This window comes from Anopheles coustani, chromosome 3, assembly GCF_943734705.1.
Source record: "Anopheles coustani chromosome 3, idAnoCousDA_361_x.2, whole genome shotgun sequence".
Classification (NCBI taxonomy): domain Eukaryota; kingdom Metazoa; phylum Arthropoda; class Insecta; order Diptera; family Culicidae; genus Anopheles; species Anopheles coustani.
In genome coordinates this window covers 60,178,984-60,200,392 of record NC_071288.1, presented here as the reverse complement: position 1 = coordinate 60,200,392, position 21,409 = coordinate 60,178,984, and the positions used below count along the sequence as shown (strand labels likewise).

Genomic DNA, 21,409 nt, shown 5'->3' with positions numbered 1-21,409 from the left:
AACATTTTATTTTTACGGTAAAATATTTTTAATAGATCGCAAGTTTAAATCATACACATCTTCAGGTGCAGCGGAATCTGCAACATTTCCTCACGATTTTTCGATGGTCTGTACTAAATTTGAAAATTTTATAATTTACTTGGTTGTTTTATAATAAATTAGATAGTATACAAATAACAGTGCAACAATCTTCTGGGAGGAAAAATACTTGAAATTCATCCGTTTGTCACTCGTGTTGGACCATATAGTTCCATGAAATGCCCAAAGATGCGTCGAATGCGAGGCCCTCTGTAGAGGATCGCCCGGCATATGCGTTTCCCAGGCAGGGACGACGCCTGCATAAGGATGTGCAGCAAGTGATGCACATGCTTCAGCGCTATTACCGTTGTCGATGGTGGCGTTTGAGTTATGGGCTGACAAACGATGGAAACAGATGCGACGAGCCGTACTTGGCTGCAGAGTGAGCGAGTCGGAAGCAGTCGAGGAACAGGGAACGGAGCAAACTCGTTCTGTCAACCTTGCGTCGTGCGTGTGAGAGAGAGGAGCGCTAGCGTTGTACTCGTTTCTGGCAACGTCCCGCACCTTGCGCACTACACACGTACGAACATCGTTTAGTTTCTTCGATTCTCTTTCTCGAGGTCTGTTGACGCCGTTCTCCTATGCTCTCTGGTCAACGTTTCCATTGCTTTCTGTATCGCTCCGCATGTTCCATCTTATTCGTGGAGAATATTCACCTACAAGATGCTATTGAGGTTGTGTTGGTGAAGCGTGCGCCCAGTGGACGATAGTGTGCGTGTCGTAGCTGAAACTCTCTCCAACTGTTCCCATCCTTTTTACTCTCGCACACCCTCGCTCACTCACTCCCTTGGTTCAACCCGTTTGACAGATGCTTCTCTCTTCGTGCAAGCAGAGCTAGGGGAGCGTTGGAGTACGTGCGATTTGTTCCGCTCAGTTCAATGTTTACTACGTTCGCGAACGGTTGGCAGGTCTGAAACCGCGTACGTTTGACACTTGAGAATTTTCTTTTGGGCGACAAACCCTTCCCGATGGGACGGGTACAGTGATTTACCTCTTCGGCGACCCATTTAGCGTCATCCTTTCCCATTCAGTGTGCACGGTCTGTCCAGCAAAACGTATCGCTTCGAATCCCAGTATGAAGTGGCAAGCCGATTGAAAGTGGTTCGAGGTCAGGCGAGAGTGTTGTGTGTACAGCGTGTGGATTTCGCGCTGTCTGACAAAGAAGAATAGCCCGTACGAGGCGACACGAAACGCTGTGAGAGTGTGCGATGGTAGCGGGTTGTGTACGAGTTAGTGAAAAACACGGCGCCCAGTTGTAGCAAAGTTAAAGGGTGGAAAAGTGCTGTGATCAATCCGCCGACGGTTTCCATCGTTTCGGAGTACGCATGCACTGACGGTTTCCCCCGACGCGGCACGTACACATAGGCAAACGAGCTGGTGTGCGGAGTGTGTCGGCGTCGACGATCAGAACGTTTTGCTGCTCTCCTGGCGAACGAGGAAAGAAGAACGCGAGCTGTGCACGGATCAGGCAAAGAATAATGGTATCCAGCGGTACATGCGTGTGCTGAGACGGAACGAAAACGAAAAGGTACGTTCCTTCTCCTTCGACACGGGCAAAACACGAAACTGTGCATCAATCATATCCACCTAAAAAGTACACTCCGTTAGGGCACTGTGATAACCGAGGGGACGAAGATTTTCCGCAAATGGTATGTTTTTCCTCACACGCTTTCTTTCCCTCGTGCATTGTCTCGCGTGTGCGTTGGTGTTGTAGCCTGTAATAGTGTACGAGTGTTCATGTGTGTATGCGGTGAAAAACGGCATTTATAAAAGAGCATCGTGAAAATCGTACGCTCCTCGATGTAATGTCAACAAAGCACACGAAAATCTGCCATACCAAAACAACACAACACCCTCTTGGCGTTAAAAGTGAGTTTGTGTCTAATTTCCCTCAAGCCGATGGAAGCAAAAATTCAGACAGAAAGGTCGATGGAAAACCTTCTTGAAAGATAGTCCATGCTGCGTGGAGTACACCATCCTCTGTCGCTATAAAACGGGCTAAAAGCATGTGTTTTAATGTAGTTTTATTTCACCAAACCATCATGATCTTTTTTACCATCGACGTTCTCTGGGCCACGCTGCAGAACGATGGTGCCCATTTGGCGAAGATGTTCGTGGCGTGTTTAATTATGCGCAAAACCCGAAATCGATTTATTGATAGGGTTTTTGGTGAATGATTTTATGATGGAAACTTTAGTAGCTGTAGCCAACGGCTACTGACGTCCACCGGGGTCGCTTAAAGTGGATCTTTAATGCATGGACCAAGTGGACCGCTCCATTTCCGTACTGGCTGAAAATAGCACCAATCCTAGGGGCAATTTATATTACGGCTGCCTGTTTTCTGCTACCCTTTTTCTAGCGCAATCGCTTTAAAGATATCTCTACTAATGGATCGACTACCCTTCATAGAATTAAAACCAACAAGAATGCATGAGATATGTAAACTCATGTTTTGTTTTTAACTCTTTAAGCATTTGGTAAAACATCTTTAACTCCCATACAAAATTGGTTTGGCTACATTAAACCAAAACCAAAAAATTATGTCCAGTATAATTTATTTTTTTCGAAAGCCAAATTAATCCTCTTTTTTTTAATTTCCACACCCTTAACCTGAAATGCACCACAAACGTTTAATGACGCCGTTTCCCAAATACTGGAAATGCAAATGAATTCTTTGAACTCGAAGTAGCACCCACCACCGGAACTTACGATCTCCCATAACCCTTCGCCCGTTTCTATGATTTTGCCACATCGAACCCCAGCAACGAGACGGCAGCGCGGTGCATAGTCGCAAAAATGGAAACAAAAAGCACTGCAACACGAGCACATCCTTTATTTTATGGGTTTTCTGCATTTTCTCATTGGTTCCAATGCACACGAAAACAAAGAAATACAAAAAAAAAACTGGAATGAATAATGTAGGATGAAAAAAATGCACTAGCACCACAAAATATGCCCTCAATGTCGCAGAGTCGCCATTGTCGGGCGGATTCTGGCTTCCTGAAGGCGAAATCGCCCGCGCCGAAGGATGTCTATCGGGCCACACTGTCGACGGTTCTTCGTTTGGTGGCAATCAGCATCAGCAATGCATAAATATTCATAGCAAGGTATATGGTAACATTACCATGCCAAAAGCCGTGCCATGCCGACCGGCAGAAAGCATGCAGAAGGACACTCAGTTTGATGGGCGAAAAGTTGCAAATACATTGATGGAAATATTCTCGTCCAATGCACTTTTATTCCACTCGTGGATTGACGCCATGAACCACGATTAGGGCAGAAAAAATGATGAAAAAAGAACCAAATTTCACTGAAACATGATTCTTTTGCATCGCGGACAAGTTCTTACTTACTTACGCTACCACACATCAGGAATAAAGAGATGCTCAAATCAATTGGTTCATTTGACGCCATTATTTTAACGTTCTCATTCTTATGCCACGGTTCGAACGGTTCGAACATTTGGATGAGTTTCGCCAATGGCATTCCCGAATCCTTTGAACATTCCGTGGCGTTCAATCTTGGCCAATCGTCAATTGCCTAATCGAGGATCAATACCGTCAATTCAGCGGCACGAAACGTGCATTCGCGGTTGTTACACCCCCTGCTCGTTCATACATTTAAAATTCAAATTATTTTAATTCGGTTTGAATTTTCCGCCTCTCTGGATGCCTGTTTTGCGTACCAATTGTACTTCGAGTCACGAATGCCATCGAACATGGAAAGTCATAAAAAAGAAGTCTGAAAGTAACTAACAGTATTCCATGCAAATATGTTTTCAATCCTGCTCAGATTATTTCTTGTCGACTTTAGAAGCCGTGTTAGTATTTGATGAGAGTCAAACGATCTCGAGTTTCAATTGAATTGTAAAGCTTACTGAAATGATCTGCTTCAGTTTATTTCACAGTTTTATGCGCGTAATTGATAGGCAACTTTAAAACGAATTTGTTTTTCACGGACACAATATATACAGATTGTAACTTATATATTTGTTTGAATATATGTCATTGTTAACATGCTACAAATAATGTCCCTGGTTGCTCAATGCAAATGATCGTCTTGTTCGTCCCACGAAGAAACAAACTTTACACTACGTTTATTTATTCCAATATTATTTATCTCACGCTCGACGCGATGGTAATCTCACTTTCATCCAACGGACGGGAGTCATCGTGCTAATAACGTACTATCGGGGCAATCAGCAGCAGCGGAGAACCAGGCTGGTAGGAGAAAAATTCCTAGCAAAACCGTCGGTTTCGCCGGCGGAAAACCGCGGAAACCTTGTTTGTTTGCCGTTATTCTCGCCGGGGCATCTTTATAAATAGATGTGCACCATTGGCCATTCGTTTAAATCATGCCCGTCAAATAATAATCTCGGATTTTTCTTTGTTGGAAAATCAAGAGGGAAAATTAATAGCTGCTTGAAGGAATGTAGACGCAGCAGTGATAACCGTAATAATATTAAGAAAGCACATACTCACACACAAAGTTATTGAAAATTGTGAGAAAGTTTTTGAAAAACCACTTTGGTGTTCACCAGATACACAAACACATGAAGAAACTGGGTGTTGAAATTGCTTGGAAAATTGTATCAAAGAAAACCTGTGACGAGAGTGCATTTTTGTTTTGGGAAAACCACCAAAAAACCCGATCGTCAAATGTTGACTTGCTAAACATGAGGAATAACTTTACCAGGGCGCGTGAACGGAATGAGTTTATTTGTTATTGTTTTAGCCGTGTTTCATGTTTCCTTTCTCTGTCTTTCGCGCCCGATTTTTCCTCTAAACTAGAAATTAAAGCCTGACACAGGCGGAGGCCGGACGTTGCGCAGAACTGACGCTAAACGCACTGGCATTAAAAGTAACAAAACAAAAGGGAAAAATAAAAACCATTGCCTCCCACATTCCGCCATCGAAACGCGGGGGAAGCAAGCATGATCGTAGGGCGTTTGGAAAAGGTGTAGTGCTTCAGCATCCACCCACGTTCAACATTCCACCCGCTTGACGGAACGAAAATTTAACGAGCACAAATTTACAGTTCTAATGAGCTGGACTAATTTTTCAACCCTTTTTCCGTTTCGAAAGTAGTTAGAGCTCGTCGTGTTTGGTGGTGCGTTTTCATTCAACTATTGCTCCTTTTCACCCACACACACTCTCTCTTTCTCTCGCTCCGTTCTGTCTCTTTCCAGTTCCGGAAAAGTCACTTAACCGAAGAGTGTAGGGTGTCGTGAGCTAGCTCGTCGTTGAACCGACCAATTCCGGTTCATGTTTGCGAAATTTGGCAAACGGTGAAAGTATCTACTGTGGATCTTCGACTGCAAGAGGTAAGTTCCGTTGAAAATATTTGATTTAGGGTGGAATTTTCATTACTCCATGACCGAAACATTGACGCATCCTGTTGAATATTAAACGAAACCAAATATCTGTTACCAAAAACGCTTGCGTGACATATTATTCGACGTTAGAACGCGACTATTTTGATATCGATAGGGTTCAATCATTCACGCTCGAATTTTCAACTCGAACCCACCGGCAAAGTTAATTAGGGGGATTTGTTTTTTTTTTTTTTTTGGTAAATGCCTTTACCTATCGAGCACCACCTAATTAAATCAACACGATCCGCGTGCTCGAGTGTCGCTGGTGCGCGGGAGGGGATTCCGAGAAAAAGGATGTGGACCAACGTCGACCGATTTCTCATCTCATTAGCGAAACATCTTTTCCCGGCTGGTGATCCACGTCCTGGGGGTTTCCCTCCGAACGCAGGAAGAAGGAAACGGAAATTTACCCCGATTCACAAGAATGCAAACAAGGCCCGACCATTGGCAATATCCGCCACTCCCCGCGGTACCGGGAAGATACAATACTTTTGCGCACGCGAAGAGCATCAGTTCCGGTGGCTCCACCGTCATGGCAATTCTCGTTCGGTATGGTTGTGTGCGTGTTACTGTAACCAATCGGTGGTTTTGCCGGATTGAAAAGTACTACGGACATCATAAGACGAACAACAGGGCATCTTCTGAAGGTGTTATTGACATTTTCGTGCTTGAAATAAATGAGCGATGCTAATGAATACTCGCTTATGATTTTATAAACATTTTCAACTGCTTATTGCAAATGCGCATAAACTTTTTTGCAGAATTGCATAAACTTTAATTGAGTAAAGTTATTTAAATTTGAGTTGTGCAAAAACATGAATCAGTTTCGCAATAGATTGTTCTGCAAACTTATCAATGTATATCTATATATCGACTGTGAGGCACGGGCTCGACCCATGCAGCTCCAGCTTCGAATGGATCGGCGATTTCACGGAATTCCAAGGCACACCAAGCAGAAGCCGTCTGGTCCCGGTCAGTTAGGATCGCCTTCACATCGAACGGTCAACTTCAGGGTGGACGGAGTCGATCCTCACATTTCTACGAAGCGATTCGCGTGAAGATCGTCAGATGCTGATATCATAAATTTTCTCCAATTCTTTTGGCTTTGTTTGTTTTTCCCTTGTTCTCTCGCTACTTCCTTTCCCACTTCGTGCCCGGTACGAACATTATGCTGCCTGTCTGCCTTTCATGCCATTTATGTTGTTCTCGTTCATCTTCTCCTTTTCCACTTATTGCTCGTTTCTTGAAGAATTCGATTAGCAAAACCGATGATAAAACGGATCGTAAACAGCGTGGTCAACGCAATGCTTTGAGAAAGGAAGGGGAGTGGTTCCGTTTCGCCATCTTTTATGCAAGCCAATGAGTCCCTGATCGATCCTGCCTGCATCGCGCCCCTGCTGGACTGCAGATGTTGCGGTGGTCACTACTGCATACGATATGGCACGATTTCTGGTGCGCTTTCGTTCGGGAGCGGTTCGGGAATATGCTTTTTTTTTGCAATGCTCGTGGAAGTGGCAGTGGTTGCCACCTTTTAAGCTGAAGGAATGAGAAACGTCTTTAGGTTATTGATTTTACTGTGGGGTTGTAGGAGAGAGAGAATCTGCACTGCACTGAAAGATACTATAAAGGAAAATTAATTAGTTCGTCATACTGGCAAGGCATAAGTTGATTCCGCTGTTGATATTTTTTATGGTTCTTAATTAAGGGGTTAAATTGGCGGTTTTTGCTATAACTAGGCGCAAAATAACGAGATGAATTAAAAATAAAATTTTATCCTATTTATGCGTCCTAAAAAATAAAGTACAATAGGAAACTAGCGCGAACCTAAAAAAATAATCTTTTTGAGGTTAGGTCGTAATATGTCAAAGTAAAATGTCACTTTTGAAGCTCACGGAAAGGCATGGCATAACTTTCAGAACTTCCAGTTGAATCGATGATTGATGTTTGGAAAGCACGCACGCTGGAGTCCTCAGAGAACTATGGGTGTGTGCGGTTGACCGAATGTTTGCACTACTCTGCTTTTTGGCCAGACCCGTCGAACGAATTTTCATCCGGTTGCATCAAAAATCGAACGGAGCTCGCCTGGTTCAAGCTAATTTAGAAAGTTCAACATCGCAGATACTCTACGCAAGATTGAAACACTCGTGCAATTTTGCGCAATCATTACCCATTGAGCCGACGGTGTGTGTGTGTGCTAGTGGTTGGTTGATGCCAGCGATGAAGGTTGCATTTTTCTCGTTTTCCCCCAATTTACATATCGGGCGGTCGCACGGGCAGCTCGTTTCACCGGAAAGTTACACCGAAAACATCAACCAACTGCGCCAAGGGCTTGCCACGGCAGAAGATTGTGCGGCTTCCTCCGATTGTCGTTCCTCTCGATCAGGGCTCGTCAAACTCTAACCCCCAGGGCTTGATTCAGCAGTTTATAAAATGAATACATCGTAAAACGACTAAACTGATAAACTAGCTATGACTAAACTGAAAATAGTACACAACCATATTTGTAAATCCCAAAAAAAGCATTGTTTTTTTTTGCAAACCATTCTTTGCCGTATCCAGTAGGCTGGGGTTTACCAACCCCTGTTGAGGACCATCAACGCAACGGGCGAGGAAGTGGGGGGCAAAGAAGACGCCAACATGATTGCGGTATTTCGAGTCCCTCGGCTTCACGCTGCATCCGCTCGCGAGCATGACATGATGATGGAGTATGCAAAAGAAACGAAACAAATGAACGATTTCTGATGCCCCATCCTCCGTCCTGGAAGCACTTCTCCAGACATCGTTTCCCAATGGGGCTGAGTGGGCTGGAAGGGGGAAGGGCAGCGTGCTGAAGAAATCTCCCCGCAAGAGGAGAAACAAGTCGACTGAGGCCGGTCACCTTCCTGAGGGGCGAGTTTAAGGTTCCTATTTGTTTGTTTTCCTGCCGAGTGAACAACTTGAGGTGCCTTCGCACGCTGGCCGGAATGGGAACGGCGAAAATCAGGCCTCACAGCTTTAAAAAAAAAACGGAAAGAAAAACCCACAAACCAAGGGTATGGACAAGGAGGGGTATCGGAAAGATCCAACAACTCACCTCGTGAGGCGAACATGTTTACGAATTTCAAGTAATTCTGTGCGCATATACTGCAAGGCTGCTTCTCAAGATGCCAACGAACGATAGGAGAAGAAACCTCCGGATCGGTTGTGTGAGCCGCTCCCAAAATCGGAGGCTAACAAACGGAAGCCCCCTTCCCCACGCTCGAGGGAATGAGTGGAGGGGTGAGGTTGAAGAGACCAACAGTGCGAAGTATAACCACCATTCGAACGATCATTTAGGCAATTATTCGGAAGCACAACGGCAATTATTTGCCGAGTTTATTGTTATCTTTAATACGCGAGTTAGTTAAATATTGATTTTGTGCTTTTCACGCGCCATGGCCCATTCGCGGCGTACCATCGCGTTGAGTCATCTTCTTTCGGGTTCCTGCTCAACCGGTAACTGGGTAGTATTGGGTTGAACGGAACGGCACAGCAGTGCTAATGAGTTGGTGGGGGAAAAGAATGTTCTGTCGGTGCAAAACATTTTCTTCTTCAAAATAATCTCCTGCGTTCATAAACGCGTATGTGAGTTTGTTTTTCCGTGATGTGATGGACATCATATGAAATAAACGACTTGGTTTGATATTTGATAGGAATGAACAGGAAAGTTGACCAAATATTACACTTTATGGTAGATCCGTCTGATGGCTTTTCGTATGAAAAAAAAGTGACGTTATCGACCTTATAAATAAAAAGAAGTAGTTGAGTTGCGAAGAAAAACATCATCGGTACCGTACTAGCTAAAGTAAAGGAAAATTCATTGCATCGCTGCAAATCCGCCTCTCTCTCTCGCCTCGTTAACTTCTAGGACGGCCCACCCCGCGCCATAAATACTTCATTTGCCAAATTATCTTTGCCGAACCGTTTGTTTTATTTGCAAACAGGGCACGACACATAAAAACAATAATTATATGCACACGTACACAAACACAAGCGCGCGCGCGCACACACCATGTGCAGCATGCTTATCATCACCTCATTCATTTGGCGTTTTCATCCCCTCTTCGAGCCTGGCTAGCGTCCAGTTTCCGTGCGGCTCGTGCAGGTCCATGTAAGGGATTCCTTCCCTTTTCCATCGGAGTGCAATGCAGCTCCAGGACGCGAAACATAGTGTGGAACGAAACGGAGTTCGAAGCAAATGTGTGGTTGCTTGGGAAAGGAGTTTAAAAAAAGGGAACCTGCAAATTATTTGCGGATTTCCATCCATCGTCCCATTTTGTGTGTGGTTCGCGTATATTTTTTGCTGTTGGTTTTTTTTTTGTTAATGTTGAAAACCCGATGAAGTAGTTTTCCTCCTGCTTTGAGCGATGCGAGCACTTGCAAGGCTGGCACTGCACTTGCCAGCAACGAGCCGTGCACCGCCTACCAATCGGTGCACATTTGGCGTTGATGGACGTAAAAGGGGCTCTTTCAACAATCGATCCTTAACAAGGATCTCTTTTACCTCGGGGGTGATTGGTGTTTGGTGCTTCCTCCACCGTGGTGGTTAACTGTTTTCTTTTATGTTTAGGTTCACTCACAATGGACAGAAAAGTATCGCGATCGTGAAGGAGGGTACGAAATCTACTACATATTGTTGATATTTTCTGTTAATTTTTTTTCAACTGGATCTTTTCATTATTTTTTCGATATGAGTGTGATCTGTTTAATTTTTTTTTCAAAATTGAAAATCATCGATGTTTTTCGTGGTCAATCGAACGGTTTGTCGACTGTACATCAGGGATTTAGCTTAAAACATTCCATAACAAACAAAGGAGACAGTTCTCCTATTTAAGAAATGTAAATGTAATTCTTAATTTAATTCGGCGACCTTTTTGTTGAAGGATAGATATTTTAAATTGTTATAGAGAGCATGTAAGGATTTCTCTTGCCTGGTGTTGGAGGAAGCCGAGTGTATCGGGTAGAGGGAAAGACATTTGTGAACTCTTCCACTGTCTGTTTAAGTGCAAAATAATTTGTACAATATTAATGTTGCAATATCAATGGTCGTTTCTATTTTAAACAATAACGGTCAGGGCTGATCTTCGTCGCTCTCTGCTCGCCGCGGACATGCTCTCTAACCTAAACCCGATTCGAAGTTAATCTAGCTCAAACAGATCCAAATTGTCCGTATCCGAGCCGGGATCAGACTGAAAGATGGCGTATCTGAAACCCCAGGGAAGCATTACACGGCCAGGGGATGACGACCGACGAGGGCGAACGGCGTACGAATCGCGCTAACGATCCATTTCAACGCATCTGCCTCGCGGACTTCTCGCTTGTTTTGTTTATGCCTGCCCACATAAACACACACACACACACGCGCGCGTATGAAGAAAAGCCACACACTGCGGTGGTTTGGTGGGGCATGCAATCGCTTCTCACTCCAATTTTATCCCCCTCCCCTTCCCCGCCTTCCTGCGGTGCCGTCACACGGAGCTGGCGGCTCGGGACGAGATTTCATTTCGCAGATCGCGAAACCGGGGCGCAAAACCCCGGGACCGCGTGTAGTGCGATGGTGGTGGCACGCCTGTGGTGCGAACGAACGCCAGCGTGAGTCCGAGCATACGAGGCGCGATAACATGGCTGGCTGGCCCTGTGCTGCTTGGTGCTTGTTTATGCTGATGATGTTGCTGATGATGCTCTTGATCGAGCACACGTCGTCGTCGTCGTCGTCGTCGTCGTCGTCGTCGTGGTCGTGGTCGAACCGTTTCCGGGGCCCCCTTTCGTCGGATGCTCGCGGATCGCCGATAGAAAATGCTAAAAACAAACGACGTGTAATGTTTGCATTACTCATTCATTCCTCCAGCGCCCCTCTCCTCGTGCTCTTCGGCGCGTTCAGCTTCGAACACGTTCGCCTCGGCGATCACGCTGTCACTTCCAGGGTTGGCAATGCGTGGCTAACAGTGTCTTCATCTGCTCCCCCCCACCACACCCAGGCCAGGGAGTGTCTTCTTTTAGCAACGGCACCGCGATCCATCCTGCCGTTTGCTGCTGCGAGCACGGGATGATCAGTCGATGAAAAATTAGCATCAAATCAACTGTGAAGAGAATAATGTACCCGATCGTGGCTGGACTATCACTACCGTGCCTAATGGTGGGTAGTTTTCCGAATAGCTGAGATTCGTGCATTCTTAGCGCACGGGGTTTCTACCTTTTTTTTTCCTTCACTGTTGCTTCTTTTAAATTTCTTCATCACTCGGCGCCCCTCGGCCGCGCACCATCGAAGGTTTATTTTTCATCCAAAGCTAGCAAATCAATCGTCCCAACTCAATGTGTGTGATAGGAAAAAAACCCAACCCCGGTACCGATCATCATTTCATTCGCATAGAATGAACACATAGTTGTCATAATATTTGATCATAACTCTCGCCAACTTCTCCGGCGCGATTGTTCCATCCCAAAGGCGAGCTTCTGCAGCGTCCACCAGCACCTGAATGCGTGAATAAGTTAATAAACGAGTGTCATTTATCAGCGAGCGTAAAAAAAGTGAAGCATTGAAACAGAGATACATGATACGGGAATAGCTAAAAGAAATGATAAATATAACAGAAAACGATGCACATCGCGATTGAAACGAAGGAGCGATAGAGAATGAATGAAAGAATGAAAGATGTACGACACATGCTGGCTTTAAACGAGCCTCGGAACGCGCGGGAGTCAAAGGGCACGATTACAGTTTGAGTTATTTTTCAAAGGTGTACAAGGTGTGCATGCACCATCCATTTGTCTCACAACATGGCCGGAGAAGGAAGGAGGAAAACGAGTGAAAAAACAATCCTACGATTGGACCGACGTAGCCAGCATGTTGAAGGGGGGTGCCAGGAAATTTGTCCCGTTTCCTCCGGGACTCCCCGGGGGCCGCTTGGGAAGGTAAACGACGCTAAATGGTGCATACCGATCCGGCAGTCAGGTACACACCATCGTCCGTTTCATGGCTGGACCCCCCTTCGTGGATTCTGTATGGAGCTTCGTACCTCCTGCCCTTCAATGGGCCTGTACTGTGTCAGTTAATGAATTTCAAACCCATCATACGCTGCAGAAATGCATCGCTTCGTTCTGGTGAGGTGTAAAATATGAACCATGATCCTTTTTTGACCATGGAAGGATGGCTGTGGCGAAACACAGGTAGTTCAGAAAACGGATACGGGTTCCTTGTGCTTCCTTTCGTGCACACGAACATGGATGCAGGATTCACTGACCGCTTGACTGGCGACGCCTCGGTTGTATTACCAGAAACTTATTACTCTCGCACTGGAGTATTGGATGAACCCAGCCGGGAGTAGTGGACCTCCGGTGGAACCCCATCGGGTTTGGTGCGGTAAAGTAAATAAAACAAACACGCCGTTCTTCGTGCCCAAAGCAAGCGATCCGTAGAACCATTGGAGATGGGTAAAAAAGAAGCCCTGCCCAGCCTACGGATGAAATCAGATATCCTTTAAACGCTTCTCGGAAGTTTTAAGCGAGCTAAGGCACGGGGGCAGCGGAGGAGCTAGCGGCGGGAGGCCGCATGCCGCAATGTACAACAAGCAGCGTGTCGTGTTTGAAAGACAGACATCAGACGCGAACACAGCTCACATCTCGCGTGTTCTCGTATACCCGGTTCTCTCGCGCTCTCCAGGCAGCCAACATGAACATGAACATAAACACCGCCGCCAGCGTGGCGTACGATCCTCCGGAGAATCCGGCGGCGCACCGTATCCTGCGAACCCCGAGGTGGCGTTGCGTCGGACGGCGACGACGCCACGGAACCACAAGACCCTGCCGGGCCCTCCTGCTGCGCGTGAAGTTGTTTGACTAAGTCCCGGTTGAAGCGCTCGGCGACGTCAAGAGGGCGACCAGCATAAGAAGCAGCAGTCCAATCCGTCTGCACAAGGCTACATTCTTTCGGCAAGCGACTTGTCTGCGCGTACAGGTTCTCCTTTCATTATGGTTTCCCTTCGTTTCTTCGGCCCGTCGCCTCTCGTCCGCAAAACTGCAGTCTAATGTCCCATGGTGTTCTCGGTAGTGTCAGATTTGTTTTGTTTTGATTAAATATTCATCTTTTTTTACGTACGACTCTCTGTGCGTTCCGCAACGAGCTGCTTCGAAACCTCGAGCAATTCGTTTTACTGTCACGTTGTAAAGCTGCTCTTCTGAACATTGCAAGAACCGAGATCTCCCGAGCCGATAGCTGGGAGGTTACATGCACCAAACCAATTGGACTGCGAGAGTAACCCCTTCACGGAAGTTTCGGAACATGTCGTACGAACTGGCGTTCCATTTCCCTTTTTAAGCTTCCCTTAACTCCTTCAAAAGCGAACAGTTTTATTTCTTCCTTCGGAGGGGTTTCAGTTTCAGTAAAATATCGGTGACATAAAATATCTTGAAAGTGAAATAAATTACGCACCCCGAAAATCTTGGTGGAGTTAATTTACGCTGCCTACGCAGCGAAGTTTACGGACGCGACATGTTATGATGAGATGGGTATAAATTGTTGAAAATATCGTTATTGAAATTCCTGTATTCTGATACGATCGCGAGCCATCGGTTGGGAAGCCGGCCACGGCGCGGCAATAGACGGGGCCTCCGAGGTTTCCCGGAAACCACCAGCGAGCGTGTGAGTGTTGTTGACCAGCGACGCAAACCAGCAGGAGAAAACCCGGCCGTGCTGTTCGAAATCTGATCTGTTTCGTTCGTGGCAGGGGGCAGAGGCACACATGAGGGACGCTCGATCGCGAAGGTCGATCGTAAGAAAGGTCCGAGTGGGGTGAAGGGGCAGCGGCTTTAGAAAGAAGAGAACCGTATCCTCGTAACCGTGCAACAGCGTCCGAGGTAGAGAAGGAACGAAAAAGAAAAGATCAATTGCATCCAAGACCCTGAGACTTGCGTGGGACCATTCCAGAATTTGGAACTCTACCGGCTTCCTTTTTGTTTCTTGTGTGCGTTGTATCATTGGTTTTCGTTGTGGGCAGGAATCCGGGACCACTGGTGCATCTTCACCATCGATACACATCTGGCGTCGTTCGCTCGGGCTCGAACACGCTTTGTTGGTTTTACACTCTAACCGAAACCGCTCCTTGCTGCCGCCATCATTCCCGGAGGTAAAAGATGCATCCCTGCAATGTTAAGAACCCCCTTTCTCAGTTCTTTATCTACTCGGACGCATCTTCTGGATCGATGACAAGGACTCCGGCGAGTACCGGCAGGTTTCGTGTGCAGAACACCCGATCTTCAGCGTTGAACCTAGCCCACCGTCAGGCGTTACAAGTATTTCGTGAGCTCGTGATTACCACTATCCAGCATATGGTTCGGTAAACCTGCAGGCCTAACGTGGCTCGCCGTTGAGTGTCGTGTAGTGCGCAATTTCGCTGAACCGTTGCTGCAAGAAACAGTGCCAGACTAATCGAATAGGTAATGTCACGTCCTCGGGGTGTCCCACGACAGCCCACGATGACCGTCGTCTGGTGGGCAGGTAAAAATTGAAAAGATAAACAGTACATCATCGTCTGGGTCGTCCAGGGTGTTTGCTACCGGGTGCGAGGAATGGTCGCCGCCGGATAACGGCCGATGCCTGCTAGCTAGAATAGCCAACAAAACTCCTGAGGCGTACGGAGTGCTACTCGAAAGACTCAAGGCAAGTTGTCATATTTCGCAGTCGCTTGCCCTACCGGTCACCTCGGTCCGCGTTCGACGGATAGGCGACAATACGGTGCCTGAGGGTCGTCGTGGTGCTTGCTAGCAAGAGCAACATTTGCGATTGGAAAGTGTTGATAATAGCGTTTCTACGCCAACATGGCCGACGGGCTGGAAATTCGCTGTCGTCGAAGTTGCCTGCCCGACCGCTGCTCACCTCACGGCCATCGCAGACCACGCTTTCGACCTCCGTTAACCACCACCGCACCCGGAAGGTCCCCCGCTGGGAAATGGTCGTGGTCGTCCCTTTTCGCTTTGGCGGATTCGTAAGATTTCGTTACGGCATTGGTGGAAGAGCGGACGGCAATGTTTCATCCGGAACGTAAGACAAGACGCAAGCCAACACAGAAACCCAGCGGACGACATTTTCTGTCCAAGTTGTCACCCGAATCGGGTGTTTTTGGCGACTTGGCAGACGACGACGACGACACCGCTTCGTTACCACGTTAATTAACCACGTTTGTTGGGTTCCCTTTTGCCGGCTCGTTCGCCGGGCTCGACTCCATGCCGTCCGGCTCGTTAGTTTTCGAAAAAGCGTGAGCTGCCGCTACTCTGCGGCGACTCCTTCAGCTCATTAACGCTCCCGACGCCCTAGCTGTGAGCTATCGAATTTCAGGGATCGCTCGAAATAAAACTTAAACATCCTCCCCGTCTTCGCTTCAGCGGGCTCGAAGGATGAGCCCCACCGGGGTCGTGTTTGTCCTTTCACTGCGCAATACTGTTGTTCGTAAATTATAAGGACACGAAGAACGCCACTTGGGCTTACTTTCGGCCGTTCTAAATGACTACCAGGCACGTCCCTTCAAGCGTTGGATGTTATTGGAATCTACAAAATCGTAGTCACGCTGAAGCAATACATCCATTTCGTGCGAGTTCCTTAAGCTCCAAATAAATGGCAAGGATGTATAAACTTTTCGGTGCTTTGCTTAAACTTAAAACTTCCCACCAAAGTTCTCACCAACACGGTACACGGCAACCAGCCGGTACACCAATCAACTCTAATCTGTAAACAATCAACCTGAAACCCCGCAAGAATAACTGCTGTTCCGCTGTGGCGGACCCGATGTCTGTCGCGCAGTTCACGGCAGTTCGTTTGACGTAAATCCGGTGGCTTCCAGTGAATCATGCTCTCGAAATGATGGACATGAATGGCGGCCAGCGGTGGAAAGTGGTGGACTAATCGAAAAAGTTTTCACCTTCTTGAATCGGTGCAAAGTTTGACGAAAAACACAACAGCCAATAGTCAAGAGAAACTAAAGAAATAGGGAAACCGCCTAGACTCTGCCCGGTTGCGCATGGCAAGAAAAGTTGGGGAAAAACTTTTGGTGAAACAGAAAAAAAAACTCTGGTACCTGCGAGTCGTGAAATGATGTGCAGAAGGACAACAAACCATCGCCTGGAAAGATGGAAATTGAGGAGAAGGTAAAGCAGACAAAGCAAATCCTATTTTTCTGCCCACGCAACCGGGGATAACTTATTCGCGCTGAAATCGCACGCCCCTCGGAGGGGAAAGTATTTCAAAAGAAATTATCCCCATCGCCTATCGCGCGCCTCGCCAAACTTAACCCCCTTAGCGTTTAGGGCAAAAGAAAACCCTGGCGAAAAACACATCTTGGTAGGGAAAATCACAGAGCTTGTTCATCCAACGCCAGCAACTGGCTAAATGGCAGAATGATAATGAAAGAAATCACTGCCTCCACCATGTCCTTTTGTCCGAAGGTACTCGGCCGGGGAAAACTGATCTAAAGGCAGGGACAGGAGAAAAAAATCAGGTGTAGTTGATTGATTTCGTGCAAGACGGGAAGCAGGATGGAAATGATTTCCTGTTTGCGGAATGGAAAAGAAAATCCCTACAGAAAGAATTTGACGGCTAAAGTGAGGCGAGCAAGTAGATTGGCACGTAAATTGAGCGAGAATGGAAAAGCGAACCTTTTTTATGCGTTTCAACATTTTCCAACCCGGTGCGCGGATCGGAAAAAGTTATTTACGGTTGCGAACGTCACGAAATTATTCCTATCGACGAATGTTTTATGCTTCAACGTCAAAAACAGTTGTGAAGTAATTTATGGAAGTTTCTTTTGTCTCTAATTATCGTTGGTACGGTACTTTTACACACTGTTCAACCGATGTAGTCACAAATATGAAAAAAATCTTTTTTATTTTTGGTTTTGAGGCATTTGATCTGTATTTTTAATGTTCTCCAAGCTATTATATCAGAAATTGGAAATCTGGCTAAAATACTTTAAAAGTATACGAAGAAAAAGACGTCCTTCACCATTTTATGTGATCCATCTTCTCGTTAATTCTCGGCCAAGTCCACTTCTTGTGGCATGCTTTCGAATTCAATTACGCGCCCATCCACCTTCATCAAACAAGCGCGTAGCTGTTCCGAAATCTTTATTTATGTGGCACCAAACTAATTAATCTTTTTTCTCTCTTTCTCTTTTCTCTTTCTTTTCGCCATTAATATGGGTTTTATTCTCAGGTACGTTTCCGCACAATTCATCTCTGCCAGGCGATGAAGGAAGTACGACAATAAGGCCCCGTTGGTTTCGTCTCCCGGCGTGTGTTTCTGCGCCGTTTCTGCGCAAACGGAAAGCTGAGTTCACATAATTTTCCGTCCACTTTCGTCACTTTGCGCTCTTCTCGTAGCGCTCGTGGAACTAGTTCACTTCTGAACCGGGTGGACAGTTAATCTAACCACCAATAATGGTGGACGACGCCACGTTCTGCTCTTCCCACGTCCGACGCCTGGTGTATGTATCCAGTACGACCAACTGGTGACTGGACCGTAAATTGAATTCCTCGCGTTAGTTTAACGCCATAATATACTCCTCTTTGCCAAACTGAAAGCAGATATCGCAAGCCTCTCATCCCGGGTGGTCGAATGATCTGGAATGCTGTATGTCGTTGTTTAGCCATCCCATGTTTCAAAGCATTTGAATGTATCGAATTCATGATGAAGATACTTTTTATGTATTGTACTATTTTCAATATGTGTACAAGAGATTTGAACATGTTAATCTAGGGAATGATTGGTCGAACGAGAACACATTTAATGCACCTTTGAATCTTTTAATATATGGCGTTTGTTCGCATCACATACAACATTCCATAAAGATATAAAAATAAGAATGCACATAACTCAACCAAACCACGCACCCGACCTGCCGACGTGGCTCATTACTGCCATCGCGAAGTATGCCACTGCAAAACTGCACTTTGCGCATTCGAGTGACATTAAAAATACAAAACAAAAAAAAGGCTGAGAAAAGGACACGTTTTTGCTACATTTAAAAAATAAATGGTAACCACTTCTTCGGGACAACAGCGTGGTAGCAGCTGTATACACACACACACAAACCACTCATTTCTGGCTTTTCTGGTCGCGCGGTTCGTAAACCACCGATAGGAAGAAACCAGCCATCTCATCCTGGATGGAAAAGACAAGCTCCACTTCATCATCGTGCACCGAACAAGAAGAACATTAAAAATGCAAAATATCAACTTAACCGGAGAGCGGCGACGATGATGACGGAAAGTGCTCGAGAGTGTGGCATCGGAGAAAAAAGGGCCATCGAGCCACCACCGTCTCGGTGTTCTCGAAGAAGGCCCGGGCCTCGTTTTGGGGCACGGGAATGAGCCACCGCGTCGTTGTGGTCCCGGCCCGCCTAAGAACCGGGAACAATATCTTAAGGAGACACACGAACACACACACACCCCCTCGAACCAGTTGAGGTACGATAAACCGACCCCATCGCATCGGGGAGACGAGGTGGGATAAATAATGAGGTGCACGGTAGCCGAGTGCATGTATAAATAAATTGTCATAAATAATTAAAATTTATTTATTTTGCTTGCTCTGGTTTTGGAGGAGCTCCGTGGAGGTTTGTTTTCTTTTACGGGCACAGCTGGAATTTTCCCAGAATCCGGCAGCAACCGCAGGAGGCGATTGCATGCCGGCCGGTGAGAATGACGATCATCTGCGATCGATGAATGCCAAGGAATGGAACCGGATCCCGGTGAAGGGGTCGTTCCCGGAGGGGCAGGTCATGTTAGAATAAATTAAATTCCACTGTCATGACGTTTCCTACCTACGCTCGTTCAGTATGTTTTTAAATTATGGATGAGTATTTGTGCAAAAGAAAGATTTATGCAATAGATTTTATGTATCGGATGTATCGTAATACAATTTCATTAAATCAGACGATGAACTTAACAAACCTCCTTCCATCGATTGTGGTAGACTTTCTTTTTCCGCGCAATGGATAGTTTCCCTTAGCGTTTAAATCAGAAAATAAGGCCCGCAAAGGTGTCAACTGGTAGAAAAGTTGGAGTTGTCCTGATAAAATCCTCGAACTTGTCGAGGGTCTCGAATGCACAGAGAAGGTGAAAATAAGGGATAAGCTTAACTGAGGCGTAAAATCGCTTTCCCTCGGTGACAATGGACCGCTGGTGCCAGACCTTGCACCACATAATGCTCATTATTCGCACATTATGCATCCGCTCTTGTTGCTGCTGCTGTTCGACTTGTTTTCCGGTTGTCGAGATTAAAACTGGAAAATAATGCAACCTCCATTGCCCTTTGTGGCAAGTAGGGAAAATAGAGACGACGCATGCGAGCTATTGTTTGGATTCGGATGTGTAGATATGAATTTCACTACTCCAAGAACATTTCTAAAATCTAATGGAATATTTTATCAAAATTCTAGAGAATGAATGAGTTTTAAAAGTAGGTTCATAATTATGCAAAAATAAGCACAATTCAATCAATAATTTGATCATCAACATTTTCAGTCAGTGACCTGTATTATAACAACGTATACTAAATTATGCTTATCCAAACGTATTCATCAAAAACCAATAACGCATGATTGCACGCCTCCGTTTCCGAAAAAAAATCAGTTCACTCTCTTATTTGCTGCTGAAGTTGCGTTTCTGGAAACGTTGGTATTTAGGTGCATTTATTTATGGCGACAATAAGTTGCTTCTGACACTAATGATCATTCCAGTCTCACGCCCGTCGTCTGCTCGTTGTGTGCATCCAAAGAGGAAAACCTTTTTCCCGTAACCAAAGTGCGTGATTTTCCGGCCGTACATCGCGGGAGAAAACAAAAAACAAATCCGTACGTTATTTTGACTTGACGACGGTGTTATTATTACGGGGCGCAGACCGAGTGGCGCGCCTCCAAGGCATACAGCTTTTCACTGTTTACCAAGAGATCATCCCCCGAAATTAACCGCCACGCTTCGGTGTGTCGCGGATGAACTGCAATGCTATGGATGGTGGACTGGAAATTTATGTCGATCCCCGGGAATCGATGCAAAATGAAGCCAAATGAAAAATGTGTACGTGTGTGCTACACGCGGTGAACCTGCGCCCTCAGAGTTACGGTTGCAGAGTTCGGTGCATTAGGCCGCTAAGGAATATGGCCATTAGGTTAAGTCAACACATCAACTCTTAGCAGCGACCGCGTGGTTGTTGGGCGCCATATGGGCCGGGTTTTTTTTCGGATAAGACATTTGACACCCAGATGAGGGCTTCGGGAGACTGAAATTTACTGCTGGCTTCACTTGTGTACCGACCGCGTCCTCCCCCTTGGGTGAATTGTTGTGGCGAAAAGCGAAAGTGACAACTAACTTGGCCGGATTGACGATGGTACGGTTCGCTGCGACATCTGTCTTCCTAATACACCCGGCTTTATGCGCACCGATCAGTGGAACAAACAGGGATCTTGTTTAGTCGGGTGCTCGTGAACACATGACTGTTCCATGGCGGGGGTATAGTCTCTTTCCGAAATTCAATCCGGATTGTCAATCATATTTTTAACCCCGCTAGCGGCTCCTCCACACATGCTCGCCGAATGGAGTGGAGTACTTCCGCGGTGTGGATTTCTCGTGTGTGTGTGTGACCACGTGCAGGAGAACTTCTATTCCTAGTTCCAGAACTCCCGAAGGCGGCTCGTTGTTTATCGTACGCCACGAGCGCCTCGAACAGCGGGTGATCCGTAGTCATGTTTGTCCAATTTGGAAATAGATTAGAGCCGCTGGTTAGCCACCCACCCCTCCCACTTCCTTCTCACCCCACCCCCCTGCTGATGTTTCACATCCGTTGCATGAAGTCTTCGATTTCCGGTGACAGAAGACGACGGCGATGACGCGATGATGGTGCGATGTTGAAGCGGAAGAAGTTCATCCCGAGTTTCCCCGCCCGAGGGTGAGGAT

General features: G+C 46.2%; 1 protein-coding gene across 4 annotated transcripts in view; it reads left to right on the top strand.

The window, feature by feature from the left end:
* The first annotated feature begins 1,051 nt into the window (after positions 1-1,051).
* Positions 1,052-21,409, top strand: part of LOC131271519 (frizzled-2) — a 34,934-nt gene continuing 14,576 nt past the window's right edge. The window contains exons 1-2 of one of the 4 annotated variants that reach the window (XM_058272972.1): positions 1,052-1,606; positions 5,267-5,401. The gene's annotated coding sequence lies outside the window, so the exon portion shown is untranslated. Of the gene's footprint in view, positions 1,728-1,880; positions 1,948-5,266; positions 5,402-21,409 lie in introns of those variants that run through there. The other 3 variants (XM_058272971.1, XM_058272973.1, XM_058272974.1) reach the window with 3 other exon arrangements.